This window comes from Pan paniscus, chromosome 10 (assembly GCF_029289425.2).
Source record: "Pan paniscus chromosome 10, NHGRI_mPanPan1-v2.0_pri, whole genome shotgun sequence".
NCBI lineage: Eukaryota > Metazoa > Chordata > Mammalia > Primates > Hominidae > Pan > Pan paniscus.
The window spans coordinates 48978107-48994056 of record NC_073259.2 but is presented as its reverse complement, the minus strand read 5'-3'; the positions used below and the strand labels follow the sequence as shown (position 1 = coordinate 48994056).

General features: G+C 41.3%; 1 pseudogene; it reads right to left on the bottom strand.

Moving 5' to 3' along the window:
- Positions 1-398: 398 nt before the first annotated feature.
- The window catches only part of LOC100971869 (putative protein PLEKHA9), a 43520-nt pseudogene continuing 27968 nt past the window's right edge, over positions 399-15950 (bottom strand).

The following is a 15950-nucleotide window of genomic DNA, read 5'->3' as shown; positions in this document are numbered from 1 at the left end:
CTTGGGGATATGCTTTGCATGCATTAGCAAAGTCCAAGGTGAGTTTTCTGCACAATTGTGTCAGGGTATGTTTGTGCTAGCTTATTTTTATTCTCATTGTAGGGCCAGAGTAATTAAGGAAAACATCTAGTTATGAAATACTGGTAAAAGTTACAAGATAGAGGACAATTAAAAACCATATAGATGGAACTCATTTAGCAATTCCAAGTAGATACAATTGAATTTGCTTTTTTATGGTTGTTTTTGAATCATTCAATTCATGTAAAATATATTATCTCAAGCATTTTTAAAATTTCATCTTCCAAGGGCTTAAGATTTAATAAGCAGCAAGCTAAAAACCATAGTCAAATGTGTAAATCCTTTGTACAAATAATCGATAAGATGATTTATTAGAGAATGTAATAGCCAATATAACACTTAATCTTTAGTAAATGAATAATTTGTGAAGGACTTCGTGACTTTTTAAGAAATTTGTAATCACATGGTAGATTTAGATCAATGCTTTGGGTAATTTCTGAATGTAAAATAATAAAAATATAATAGGATGAATTCTTGAAGTTTGGAATATAAAAAGCATGATTGATGCTGTGAAATCATGATTTTTATTTTTTTTAATTTTATTTATTTATTTATTTATTTATATTTTTATTTTTTTTACACTTTAGCACTTTATTCCCTGAAGTTAGGAGGTGCTGCCCAGCAGCCATCATACCACCTCATCAGATTCCAGCCCATGGACCTCTTATAAAGCATCCAGTATGGCCATCTGCTTATCCATGGCAGGGAGGTAAAGGCTGAGGTCCCTCTGCATCCCAATACTGAAAGCTTCTTTCTGGTGGTCACCTTCCTTTATGGTTAACGCGGCCACAAAATCTTCATAGGATGGAGTTGTCCTTAAAGCTAACGCAAAAACCCCTCGAACTACCCAGCCATGGTGTTGCCGCAATGTTTTACCATATGCGTTATTCAGGGCTGTCTGGATATCCTTTTCCCCATTTTTCACTTCTGTCAAAAATCCCTTAAAAAATTGGAGACCTCTCTTCAGCCACAAGAGGGCTTCAGTCGCTGAGTTCCGAACCTGGGCTACATCCGCCTCCACTCGTGCAGAACTATCTTCTGGAGAGTGGTAAACTCTTCTTTGTTGGTTATATACTTCTGATTTACTTTCTTAATATTTCCAACAAGATCCATCTTAACAGGAGCAAACACTGTAGGGCCAAGTTTGTCTAATACTGGAACCACAGCACAACATGATGCCAAGAATGCTTCTGTGGGAATGCCACTGTCTTCCAGAAGTTCAATGTCACTAAAGCTTGTGTTCATGGTACTAAAGAAAGTTGGGATAACTTCTTTGCCTTCCTCCCAGAGGCATTCTGGAGAGCAACTTGAGTCTGATCCAGACTGAGACAAGTTATTGTCATGATTTTTCAGGTTTTCCATTCCATCTTCCTTCATTATTTCACCTTGGACGGTTATATTATCATCTGTATTTTCCTCACTTGATATGCTGCAGTCTATCTCTGCAGATTTCAAATATAAGGAATTCTTATTTTTCATTAGGATTTCTTCCTCACCATTTATTTCCATATTTAAAGATCCATTTTCACAAGTGCTCAACTCCATTTGCCTTTCCAATGAATTATGAATTGGTATAATAGGATGTTTCATCTTGCTGGACTTGAGCATGGCCAGCTGTGGTGATCCTGGTGGAGTGTGGTAGAGCAGCTCAGAGGTGAAGGCTGCATTTGCAATCTGCATGCATTCTTCCAAGGTCTTCAGAAAAGTATTACAGGTTGATTTCAGCATTGATTCCCACATCAATTCCCTCCTCAGAATTGGACACACCAGTTGTGGTCACTTCTTTTGTTTTATCTACTTGCTGAACAAGGAGGTCACAGCAGAGTCTTAGTTCTGACATTTTGGTTTTCAAGTTTTCAGTGTTTTCAGCAAACTCTTTATCCTTCTGGGTCCTACTGTCAGTCAGGCAAGCCTCGGCTGATCCCAGGGCCACCAGCCGCCGCTATCTTTCAGGCACACTTCTGGCCTTCAGGTAGAAATACTGTTCCCCGGGGATTATCAGGTCCATGCATGTATTATCTACAGAATGAACTTCAATTTCACAGACTGCCATTTGTATGCTCCCTTTTCAACCTTTCCAGGCATCTTCAGGAGAATCATAATAGGACAATATTCCCCCACAGAGAAGGAACCATCAAGGCTGCCAACCGCTCAGATAGTTGGTCCACTTGTACAGCACCCCCTCCATGGCACCCACGGCCACTCGGCCCATGCCCACCAGCCCCCTCATTGCCCAAGGCCCCAGGAGGCGAGGAGCACCAGCAGCAGGGCCATCACCCGGTGCTGCCCAGACGCCCACTCCCGGTGCCTGGGCCCGGTGTGGGGACGCCCGACCCGCCTCATCCTCGGCCCAGAGTAAATCATGGTTTTTAATTACACTTTCTTTAACTGTTGAATTATATCTACCTTCTAATGCCAATATTTCTAATTTGAAAAATCCCCCTCATACCCACCTCTTATTATTTAAAACAAAAACAAAACTCTATGTTTATTTTTCATATTTTTCAGTGAGGGCATCTGTGTAGTGGTATATGTGAACTGGTATAAGAACTTGCTCCCGGCCGGGCACGATGGCTCACGCCTGTAATTCCAGCACTTTGGGAGGCCAAGGTGGGTGGATCACAAGGTCACGAGATTGAGACCATCCTGGCCAACATGGTGAAACCCCGTCTCTACTAAAAATACAAAAATTAGCTGGGTGTGGTGGCGTGCACCTGTAGTCCCAGCTACTCTGGGGAGGCTGAGGCAGGAGAATTGCTTGACCCTGGGAGGCAGAGGTTGCAGTGAGCAGAGAAGCGTCATTGCACCCCAGCCTGACAGCCTGGCAACAGAGCGAGACTCCATCTCAAAAAAAAAAAAAAAAAAAAAAGAAAGAACTTGCTCCCTACTACTGAAATGAATCAGAATGGCCTAGAGTTCTTAGGGTGAGATGCCTGCTGAGCACCCAGAAGCACTGCCAAGAGTGATTGTGCCTTTAATGCGTCTCCAAGCACCACAGTTTGGCTCTCAGCTTAGCAGGTGTAGAAACTCAATTTAACCCACGTATCTAGATAGCCTCTTGTGGACTCATATTAACCAAGTCATCTTAGATTGATGTATAAATCAGAATACCAATTAATTAAGTTGCACTGGAAAATACATACTTTTTTGGTATAAAATAACTTATTTACACAATTTATATATATAACATAACTGCTAATATGTACCTTTTTTATCTAAGCATTTCTAAGGTTCATGTAGCCAGCGACTGGTTAAATGTTGGTGCCCACTGTGACTAAGGTACCCGGCACACTGCTTTGCACATAGGAGCTATTTAATAAATGTTAGGAGAAAAGCTGAGTGTTGGGAGAGAAGCTGAGGCAGGGCTTACATGTCTGACATAATATAAAAAAGTCTCGAAATACGTCTGGGATCCTGGGTCTAAAACCCCTCGTGGCCTTTGGAACACCAAGCTCTGCGCCAAAGGGTGGAAGGCTACCCTGATGCACCATAATCTAAGCCCAGGGCATAAAACCCCTTGTGGCTTGGAAAGAATCCAGGGCTCATGGCCTCTGGAATGTGTCTAGGCTGGCTGGCTCCTTGCTCCCTGCTCTCCCAGGATCTATTGTATCTTGAGTTAAAAGAATCTGCTCTCCATTATCTCAAGTAGCAGAGCATACGCTAAACCATCACAGCTGTAAATCATGTGCTTAATGCAATGCTCCCTTTCAACCCCACATTCTCACCACCTGTTTCTTTGTTTGATTACCAGTAAATAGTCTGGGCTTCCAGGGCTCCGGGCCTTCACAGCCTCCATACTCGCATTGGCCCCCTGGGCCCACTTTCTCTCTCAAACTGTCTTTTCTCATTCCTTTCACTCTTCCGGACTTCGTTGTCCCCACAACCTGGTGTTAGGTCCGATCACCCCAACAATAGATGCTAAAAAAAAAAAAGAAAAAGAAAAAAATATTAAGAAACAACAACAACAAAATGGAGTAAGACTAAGTGAAATGCTGTTGAAATCCCAAGTGCTTAGTATTCCATCCCACCTTCTTAAAGAACATACTTATGATAATTAATATTAGTTTTTCAGATTCTGTATTTTTTCTTGAGAAAAAAATTGGATTCTTCTAGACTCCTTGATTGTCAGTCTTCTTGACTCTTTATAACTCAGTCTTACTTTAGAGATAATAGATTCTAACTGATGAAGTATCAACTTTTCCAGTTAAAAATCTTCAACCCTACCTCTCAGAAACTTAACCCTGGTAAGCTTATTCAAACTTCCCAAGTCTCCCTAGTATCTATTAATAGACAATACCTTTCTTCTTTGAGGTAATCTCTCTAAATTCAGAGAACACCTTCTTCACCTGCATTTGTCATCTATAAAGAGCAGCTGAAAGAAGAGCTAATGCTCAATTTTAGTGGTTAATACATGTTAACATATATTTCTTTGGGGAAAAGAGCAATCCCATATCAATGGCTGGCGCCCCAAGTGAGAAGGCACGAGAAAGAGGAAAGAAAAAGAAAGAAAGAGAGAAAGAGAGCGAGCAAAAGAAAGAATGAATGAATGAATGCATTCTGGTGGCAGAGTAGGAAGCTTGGGCCCACCTCAACCCAGCCCACAGACACATCGATTTAGCAACAATTCATGGACAAATTCCTTTGTGAGAAATCAGAAATGAATTGAAAGACTTCTGCATGCCAGGAGACTATGAAACCAACTCACTGAAACTATTAGGGAGACTCAAGACACCCTCTTGCTAGAGACACTGCCCTGGCACAGTGCCATACAATCAAGAAGAGACCCACTAGCTCCAAGTTTCACCTAGAGGATAAAAGGGGTTGGTTCACAGCACCCTAACTCTTCTGAGGGGGCTCCAGAAAGGACTCACTTCTGTTTTTCCAGTCTTGGAACGCTGAAAGATTTGGCACAGTCTAACCACCTGGAGGAAAATGGATACAGTGACTTGGGCTGGTAGATGTCATTGTTCCTCTCCCCTGCTCAGCACAGAGCAAGCTTATGAGAATGCCAGCATTTAGCCTCTCCTGAGGAGGGAAAGAATTGATCCATGTGTCCAGTACCATAACTCCTCCAGGCCTTCCCAAAGAACTTGCATCTGTCTCACCAGTCCTGAAGCTCTAATGGGTTCAGTACAATCTAGTCACCTGGAGGAGAGAAGAAACAGTAGCTCTGGCTAGTAGATGCCATAGCTCTCCCCTACCCATGGCTTAGCACAGGGCAAATAGGCAAAACACAGCTAACTGCTTCTTCCTGGGGAGGGAAGGAGTTGGAAGAGACCCTCATAATCTATGACTAGGCTGACTGGTGGGGGTCTTCACCTTTACCATGCCAGTTTATGAAGACTGAGAGAGGTACCCGCTTTGTCTAACATGTAGACACAACACAGGGGGTCAAGAAAAATGAAGCACCAGGCAAAGATGTTCCAAACAATGGAACGAAATAAATCTTCAGAAAATGACCTAATGAAACAGTTATTTAACTTGTCTGATAGAGAATTAAAAATAGCTCTCATGAAGATGCTCATTGAGGTTAAGAGAAACAATGCATGAACAAAATGAGAATTTCAAGGAAGAGGTAGCAAATATTTAAAAGCATCAAAGAGAAATATAAGATATGAAGCTGAAGAACATAAATGACCTGAAAAATTCACTAGAGGGGTTCAGCAGCATACTAGATCAAGCAGAAGAAAGGATCAGTGAACTCAAAGACAGGTCACTGATAATAATTCCTTCAGAGGAGCAAAAAGAGAAAAGAATGAAAAAGAGTAAAAATAAGCCTAAAAGAATTACAGAACACCATTAAGCAGACCAAATATGTATTGTGAGAGTTTCAAAAGGAGAAGAAAGAGAGAAAGAATGAGGAAACTGATTCAAAGAAATAACAACTGACAGCTTCTCAAATCTGAGGAAGGGAATGAACATCCAGATCCAAGAAACCCAAAGGGATGCCAAATATGAACCTAGGGAAATCCATGGGCCAGGCACAGTGGCTCACTCCTGTAATCCCAGCACTTTGGGAGGCCAAGGTGGGCAGATCATTTGAGGTCAGGAGTTCGTGAGAAGCCTGACCAACATGATGAAACCCCATCTCTACTAAAAATACAAAAAGTAGCTGGGCATGGTGGCGGGTGCCTGTAATCCCAGCTACTCGGGAGGCTGAGGCACGAGAATCACTTGAAACTGAGAGGCAGTGGTTGCAGTGAGCCAAGATCATGCCACTGCACTTGAGCCTAGGCAACAGAGCAAGACTTCAAGTCAAAAAGAGATAAAAAAAGAAAGAAAGAAAAGAAAAAGAAAAAAAAAAGAAATCCACACTGAAATGCATTATAATCAAATTGTCAAAAGCCAAAGACAATACCAATTTTGAAAGCAGCAAGAGAAACAATTTGTCACATACAAGGGGTCCTCCAGTAGATTATCAGCAGATTTTTCAGCAGAAACCTCACAAGCCAAAAGGGAGTAGGATGATATATTTGAAGTACTGAAAGAAGAAAAACCTGCCAACAAAGAATACCATACCCAGAAAAACTCTCCTTCAAAAATGAAAGAGAGGTAAAGCAGAAACCTCACAAGCCAAAAGGGAGTGGGATGATGTATTTGAAGTACTAAAGAAGAAAGCCTGCCAGCCAAGAATACCATACCCAGAAAAACTCTCCTTCAAAAATGAAAGCGAGATAAAGACTTTCCCAGACAAACAAAAGCTGAAGTTCATCACCACTACACCTACCTTAAAATAAATGCTTTAAAAAGTTCTTCAAGTTGAAACGAAAGGCCACTAAGCAGTAACTCAATAGCAGAAGAGTGTGAAATGTATTGGCAGAGGAGGCATAACTTATAGCTTGTTACTGGCAACACACAATTTGCCATCTGCTATAATTTCTGACCACTGATCTACTTTTACCTGATATAAAAGATGTTTGTGGGCTGGACACAATGGCTCACACTTGTAATCCCAGCATTTTAGGAGGCCAAGGCAAGTGGATCACTTGAGATCAGGAGTTCAAGACCAGCCTGGCCAATATGGTGAAACCCTGTCTCTACTAAAAATACAAAATTAGCCAGGCATGGTGGTGGGTGCCTGAAATCTCAGCTACTTGGGAGGCTGAGACAGGAGAATCACTTGAACCTGGGAGGTAGAGGTTGCAGTGAGCTGAGATGGTGCCACTGCACTCCAATATGGGTGACAGAGAGAAACTCTGTCTCATACTAATGATGATGATGATAATACTACTACTACTAATAATAAAAGATGTTTGTGAGCAGGAAAAAAACCTCATCTTTTTATCATCAGTTTCTATCAAGTCAAAGGTCCAACTGAAAAGATAATGCAACTAACTAAGCATACCATGTAGCAGCTAACTGAAGGACAATGACCAAAATATCTTATTGGGTTTCTGATTGTTTAAAAGTTATCACCCAAGAAGAGCCCATTTTGTAGGATAACAAATGTAGAACAATTCAAGTGTTGCACTGCTGTTGCCATTCATATTTAGCTTGGAGATAACAAGACACACAAAAATAACACTCCTCTGTCTGTATTTATCCTGCAATCATATGTGCCTAATTAAACTGTATTCAGAACTATGCATGTAAATCATGTTAAATTTTTCAGATCCAAATTAAGGTAATGGGATAGTCCTGGTCCCAAAGCCAAATTTAAAATCTAGGTCCATATCTAATTAGAAAAGATCCTCAGTGCTTTTCCCAGGTCATTTTATAATACTGGAACCATTAGGAGCATCCCTTTAGAGATTTTGACACAACATATCTGACTTTGCCTCCTTAGAGTTTCTAGAGTGACAAAGCAATTGTTTTCTTTTGTTTTGTTTTTTGAGATGGAGTCTTGCTGGTGCCCCAGCTGGAGTGCAGTGGTGTGATCTCGGCTCACTGCAATCTCTGCCTCCAGGATTCAAGTGATTCTCCTGCCTCAGTCTCCCAAGTAGCTGGGACTACAGGCATGTGCCACCACACCAGGCTAATTTTTTTTTTTTTTTTTTGAGATGGAGTCTTGCTCTGTCACCAGGCTAGAGTGTAGTGGCGTGATCTTGGCTCACTGCCATCTCCGCCTCCTAGGTTCAAGCAATTCTCCTGCCTCAGCCTCCCCAGTAGTTGGGACTACAGGCACACACCACCACACTTAGCTAATGTTTTGTATTTTTAGTAGAGACGGGGTTTCAGCATGTTGGCCAGGATGCCCTCTATCTCTTGACCTCATGATCTGCCCGCCTCAGCCTCCGAAAGTGCTGGGATTCCCCCGGCCTAATTTTAGTATTTTTTGTATAGACAAGGTTTCACCATGTTGGCCAGGCTGGTCTCGAACTGCTGACCTCAAGTGATCTGCCTGCCTCGGCCCCCAAAGTGCTGGGATTAGAGGCTTGAGCCACCATGCTTGGCCCAATTGTTTTTTAATTTGATGATGAGGAGTCTTCTGATATTTAGACCCCTGCTCAGTATAACACCAAGAAAATCCCAGAGGAAGGTATCTTGATTCAAAGATTATGTTTAACATAATAATCAAACAGTAATAATATTTATTTCTGAGAAAGTAAACTCAAATACCAGGGTTAGGGTGGCAGGATAATTTATTTTCATGGCATAGTTTTTACCCTGTTTAAGTAGTTTAATATGATACATATTAATTTTCAGAAATAATGATCATGGACTTTTCAAATAGTACGGCAAAAAAGAAAAATAACTTCTCATATTCAATTTCCATATTTCTATATTTGAAACAAATTGCTACTTTTTACTTCAGAATTATGCATATGTCTTGAGAATAAAAATCTCATCCTGTCTGACTTTTGGGGCCCAGGGTTGTATAACAGTTTTCTATATGAAGAAGTTATAAAGTCAAATAAGTCCCTCATTCTAATTTTTGGCCCAAACCAGGACCATGTATACCCAAAATGAAGAACTACATAACCGACAGCTCATGACTTCCATGGTTGCTGGTTGATCAGTCACCTGAACAACTCAGAACTCTGCTTAGAAAGTAGACAGTAAACACAAGATCACAATGGTGTCCCATGGGTGATGCCAAGAAATATTGTGGGCTTTATCCTGCCCTGGGTCACAGCCTCAAACACAATATTGAGTTGCAAGCATGATGTAAGTCCAGGGTGGAAGCATGCACAGAAGTCAGACCTCCTCTCTTTGCTTTCTTTTCTAGCAAATGCCTAGGGAAATTTTCCTTCTTCAGGCTATTACTATTATCTTTATTATTAATGCTAAAATAACAATGTTGAGAATTATAATCATTGTGATGATGCTAATAATGACTAGTATTAATCAGAAGTCTGTTCTGGCCAAGTCCTTTTCTAGTATTTTAAAGATATTTTCTCATTTAACTTTCAGAACAACTCTATGAAGTTTTATTTTTTTCATTACCCAAATGAGGAAATTGAGGCCTAGCGAGTTACATAACTTGCTTAAGATCTCACAGCAACTAAGTGGCGTAACCCATGTTGAACTTTTAGATTGTTTGACTCCAGAGTCTAGTTTCTTTTTTTTTTCTTGAGACAAACAGTCTCATTCCATTATCCAGGCTGGAGTGCAGTGGCGCAATCTTGGCTCACTGCAATCTCCACCTCCCAGGTTCAAGCAATTCTCCTGCCTCAGCCTCCCAAGTAGCAGGGATAACAGGCGCATGCCACCACATCCGGCTAATTTTTGTACTTTTAGTAGAGACAGGGTTTCACCATGTTGGCCAGTCTGGTCTCGAACTCCTGACCTCAAGTGATCCACCCGCCTCAGCCTCCCAAAGTGCTGGGATTACAGGTGTGAGCCACCGCGCCCGGCCAACTCCAGAGTCTATTTTCTTAACTTGTACTTTTAGTCATTCTAATCTTCAATCCCAGTAGTGAAATTAATTGCATAATGCATGCCAACAAGAGAATCCGAGCTCTTTAGATTTCTAAAAATCTCATTAGATTGTTTTTACATTTACTTTTCGGTCAATCTTGAATTATCTAAGGGAAGATACGTATATCTAGCCCTCTTGGATTACCTACATTATTGCTTTGCTAATTTTTTTTTAATCCCTTAGGATTCATGTCCTATCCTATCAGGGAAGGAGGGAAACCAGAAGAGGTAGAAGATAGATCAGTCAATTGTGCTACTATAACAGCTTTGAGTACAGCTGAGAGGCTTTGAAACTAACACATAAAATTAAGCTTCAGGATTATCTGCTTCTTTAGTACTTCATTCATCTGGATATAATGAGATGAGTCAGCCAGTAGCCAAATCCCACTTACAATTGTAATGTAAGTATTAAAAGGAAAAACTTTACATATTGTACTTCTGCCATTGTTGCCCAAATAATTTTGCATAATTTATGTTTTTTATGGTTGGAATTCTGCAAATATAATTTATGAATAGCATTTAATTGCTATTAAATTATGAAGGCAAGCTAATATATTAATTACTTTCATATCTATTTTTTCCTCTTTTGCTTTACTATAATTTTTCAGAAACTAGCCATATTAATAATCCAAAAGTTATGCAGACCAATCAGAATCTCTCTCATATGTGATGATTTCTAGACATGATGATCCACAATTTCCCTTGATATTTCTTTCCTGAATTTTTCGGTACTCATTGAAGGAATTACTCTTTCATATCTAAATCCTATTCCTGTGGATGAGACGCATTTCTTACTGCTCCATCCCTGGGAGAAAGAGTAGCTTGCCATAGGAACAGGGAAGGGTTACTTTATATACTATGAAATGTCCTGAGTTTTATATATGTGGAAAAGATCCAGAAATTAAATTTTAATAAGCCTCCAGATTTGGGCAGCAATCAAAGATTTTCTCTATAGCAACAATTACACACATCACTGATCTGAGATCAAATATTTATGTCTTCTCCTACATGCTAGAGAACTAGAATTTTGCTAGTTACTGTTATTACCAGGGCAATTCAATAGAGGGCAAAAGAGACTAAAAATGTCATTTCACATTGGAAATTGTAAGAAAAAAGCAATAACGAGCCTGGAAAAGATTAAATGCAATTGGAAATGAGTCTAAACTGAAATAAAATACTGTATTTTAGTAGATTTTAGTAGGGCTATAATTTTAACTTCTACTAAAAAACTGTCGTTTTGCCTATCGCTGAAAAGAAGACACAAAAGAAGACAAAAAGCCTGATGCTAGCAGGAAACAAAAGCTCTTCCCCATTTCCTAAAAGTACTTTATTTTCTAGAAGTATATTGTTTGAAGGAGACTCTTCCATTATGCCTTGGGGAAAATGTAACTATTTTTTAAAAAATGAAATATAAATTATTCTCCCCTTTGGAAAAACTTTGTTTCCTTTGGTGTTGTTAACATAGAAAGCAGTGAATAATTTCTGCTCATTGCAGGACCCCATCAAACAATACCAATGTCTCATTTACCTTAAAGGACTAGAGTTTGCTTTGCATTGCCAGCAATCTCACTGCCACCATTATCACCACATTATCAATTGCTATACTGTAATATCTTTGGGTGTGCAATCTTGCAGTAAATGCTCCTGCACCAGGTATTTTTCCAGAACTATTATAGAGCTACCTTTGAAGAATTTGTGATTTAGGAACTTACACTAAATTATTATATCCCTATCTTACATGACTTTATTTCTTTTCTGTTCACATTTCTGGTGATTTTACTCGGTTTCAAAGAAGCTATAAAATTCTGTTATTTATTCTCAGTGGGTTCCAAATACACAACCCAACTGGCCTCTCTGGGACCTCAATCTCCACTGGGGCCTCTAAACTAGGAATGGCTGCAGTGAGGATATGGTCCTGGGACGAAGTGCTTGTATAATCCAGATCAGCAGGCAGGGCTCGGTGAGAAAAGGGAACTAGTCATGGATGGCAGGCAGTTCTAAACGAATGGCCTGCCTGGCCAGAATTCAGAAAAGGGAGAGAACACGGGGTCTACCTGAGTCTGGAAAGGCTTCACGGAGAAGGATCTTGAAGCAGGGATAAGGTTCACAGGGGGCTAAGAGTGGAGGAAAGTTGATCTCCAGATGATGTAATGTGAAGTAATGGGTAGATGGAAGGAGCCAGGAATGTTCAGGAAGCTGTAAAGAGACCTGTCTGGCTATGGTAGTGTTTATGAAGACAAGAAGTAGGAGGTAAGGGTGAATAAGCAGGTTGTAGCCGGCCTTGAATGGCAGGCTCAGAGATCTGAATTTCATTCTCCATTCATGTGGGAGTTGCTGAAGATTTCTGAAACAGGGAAGTGACAGGATGAAAGTGCTGTTCAAAGAAGATGAATGCGGAAGCTAAATGATAGGGCCCAACTCCCCATCTCTCTGGGAGGGTTAGAAGCTTAAATTTGACAAATGCCGATTAGCAAACCCAGATGGATTTCACATAGATCCATTCCCCTTCCAGCTTTTTATGGTTTTTCACTTCCCTAACTCTGCTCAAGCCCTTGCCATGCCCCCTTCCCACTCCCTCATTCTCCCTTTGAAAAGCCCTATCACCAGCCACCCAGCCTGCCAGCTCATGCCTGTAATCCCAGCACTTTGGGAGGCTGAGGTGGGTGAATAACCTGAGGCCAGGAGTTTGAGACCAGCCTGGCCAACATGGTGAAACCCGATCTCTACTAAAAATACAAAAATTAGCTGGACATGGCAGCACACACCTGTAATCCCAACTACTCGGGAGGCTGAGGAAGGAGAATCACCTGAACTTGGGAGACGGAGGTTGCTGTGAGCCGAGATCGCACCACTGCACTCCAGCCTGGGTAACAGGTGAGACCCTGTCTAAAAAAATAAAAAAGAAAAAGAAAAGAAAAGCCCCATCACCTCTGTACAACTTGGGTTGGAGTTCAACTCTTCCTCACTGTCAGTAGTTATTAAATAAAATCTGTTTTACCATTTTAACTGATGTGTGGCTGTTTTTCTTTGACAGAGGCCTGAGGTTTAAACAATTTGAGGAACCTTCTTTAAGAAAAGGAACACAAAATTACAAATACAAAACTAAGTATGTGGCTTTGGAAGGGGCATATGCAAATGAGGGCCCCTGAGCATAAGCAACCTTAGCTTCATGATAAATCTTCATCTGGTTGACCAGATAGACAAGGTGTCTGCTTTCTTGAAGCTTAGGTTCTAGAGGGAGCGGAGAGGAGAGATAGGCAATAAGCAAGTACACACATGGGAATTTTTAGAGAATAATAATTACTCTGAAGCAAGTAAACTGGCATGGTAGAGTGGGGAGGAGGAGAAGAGAACAAGAGGAGCTCTGCTTTCGGGCATGGTGGCTCACACCTGTAATACTAGCATTTTGGGATGCCAAGGCAGGTGGATGACCTGAGGTCAGGAGTTCGAGACAAGCCCAGTCAACATGGCAAAATCCTGTCTCTACAAAAATACAAAAATTAGCGGGGCACCATGGTGTGTGCCTGCAGTCCCAGCTACTTGGGAGGCTGAGGCAGGGGAATTGCTTGAACCCGGGAGGCAGAGGGTGCAGTGAGCCAAGATCGCACCTCTGCACTCCAGCCTGGACAACAAAGCAATACGGTCTCAAAAATAAAAATAAAAAATAAAAAAGAAGAGATCTGCTTCCAATGTGCTGTCTGGGTAGGTCAACTGCATTCCAAGCAGATAGTATGTCTGAGAGACATACTACATGCCATACGGCATATAGGTATAAGCCATACGGCAGGACACACCAAGTGGAATAGAACATGAGGTCCAGGATGTTAGGCAGGAGACAGATCATGTAGGGCCTTATAGGCTACTGTGAGGTTCAGAAGCTGGATTTAGTTTTAAGCGTTTTGGTTATCTATTGCTACATAACAAACTATCTCAAAACTTGGTATTTTAACGCAGTTACCGTTTTATGATTTCTCACAATTCTGTGAGTTGACAGGCTCAGCTGCCTGGTTCTTCTGCTTTGTGTGATGTCAGCTGGGACCACAGTTAGTTGAGGGTTCCACTAAACTGGACGGTCAAGATGGCTCAGTCCCTTTTCTAGCACCTTGGCTGAGATGAGTAGACAGCAGGACTCTGCTGGACACTGGCACAACTGGACTCTCTCTCTCTCCATGTTGTTTCAGCGTCTCTCTAATGCAGAGATATCCAATCTTTTGGCTTCCCTGGGCCACAATGGAAGAAGAAGAATTGTCTTGGGCAACACATAAAATACACTAACAAGAACGATAGCTGATGAACTAAAATTAAAAACAAAAAATCACAAAAAAATCTCATAATGTTTTAAGAAAGTTTACAAATTTGTGTTGGGCCACATTCAAAGTTGCAGGCTGCATGTTGCCTGCAGGCTGTGGGTTGGACAAGCTTGCTCTAACGTGATCTCTCCAACAAGATACATAGACCTCTCATATGAAAGCTCACGGAATCTAAAATTACAAAAGTAGAAGCTGCTGAGACTTCTTAAAGCTTCAGCTTTAAAACTGGCACAGTATCACTTCTGCATTCTACTGGCTCAAGTGAGTGACAGCACTCAGATTAAATGAGGGAGGTGAACACATGAGCATGTGAATATGGAAAGACATGGTTCACTGGAGGCCAGCTATCACAGAAGCCACTTACTTTTTAAAAGACCACTCTGGTTGTGGAGTATGAACTGCAATGTTAAATCAGCTTAACAATAACCCATGTTGGGCACAGTGGCTTACGCCTATAATCCCAGCACTTTGGGAGGCCGAGGTGGGTGGATCGCCTAAGGTCAGGAGTTCGAGACCAGCCTGACCAATATGGTGAAACCCCGTCTCTACTAAAAATACAAAAATTAGCCAGGCGTGGTGGTGTGCACCTGTAGTCACAGCTACTCAGGAGGCTGAGACAGGAGAATTGCTTGAACCCAGGAGGCGGAGGTTGCAGCGATCCAAGATTGCGCCATTGCACTCCAGCCTGGGCGACAGAGCAAGGCTCCATCTCAAAACAAACAAACAAACAAATAAAAAAGCAAAACAAAAAAACAATAACCCACAACACTCGGACCAACTTGGGGATGAATTGCAGTGAGACAAGAATAGAAATAGAGGTCAGTTAGAAGGCAATGGTAATACTCCAGATAAGACGTGGTGATTGCTTGAACTATGGTGGTAGCTGTGGATGTGGAAAGAAATAGATAAACTTGAGGATGGGATGAGAAAGTATATTCACCCAATAGTAATCAATGTCTGGCATATGTTAAAATAAAAAGTAGAGTAAAGCATTAGGACTGTAGTCATCAGGCAGCTATTAAAGATTTCTTGATGGGGAAATTAATAGAAGGAAAGTCATGTTTTAAGAAGATTCACGTGGGAGCAGAGTACAGAGTGGATTCTGGTAGAAACAGAGCGTGGGAGAGGAAGAAAGTCCTGAGGTAGGAGACAAGTTAGGAAGTCCATTCTTCCCATGATCCAAGGATTAGACACTAAGTCCTAAACCATAGTGATAGCAGACAATATGGAAAGGATGAGAAGCGACAAGATGTGAGAAACATCATGAAGGCAGTGTTGACAGTACTTAGTGACTGCTTTGATGTGGAGATTAGGAAAAGAAAGGACATTCTTTAGGGAAAAGAAGAAATTAGTGATGGGTCCAGCAATCAGGATTAATTTACCAAGGTTCCAAGCCAGGGTGGTGGAGATAGGTGGTACCACTGACAGAACTAGGAACGTTAGGAGAGGGAACTGGCTTTGGAGAAAAATATAACATGTTCTCTGCCACACCTGTTGCTTTTGGTAGGGTCATTTAAATAGAAACACTAAGTCAGAAATGCCTTAGAAATACAACGTTGCGGTCAGGCGTGGTGGTTCACACCTGTAATCCTAGCACTTTGGAAGCCTGAGGCGAGATGATTGCTTCAGTCCAGGAGTTCGAGACCAGCCTGGGCAACATAGTGAGACCCCATCTTTAAGAAAAATTAAAAAACTAGCCGA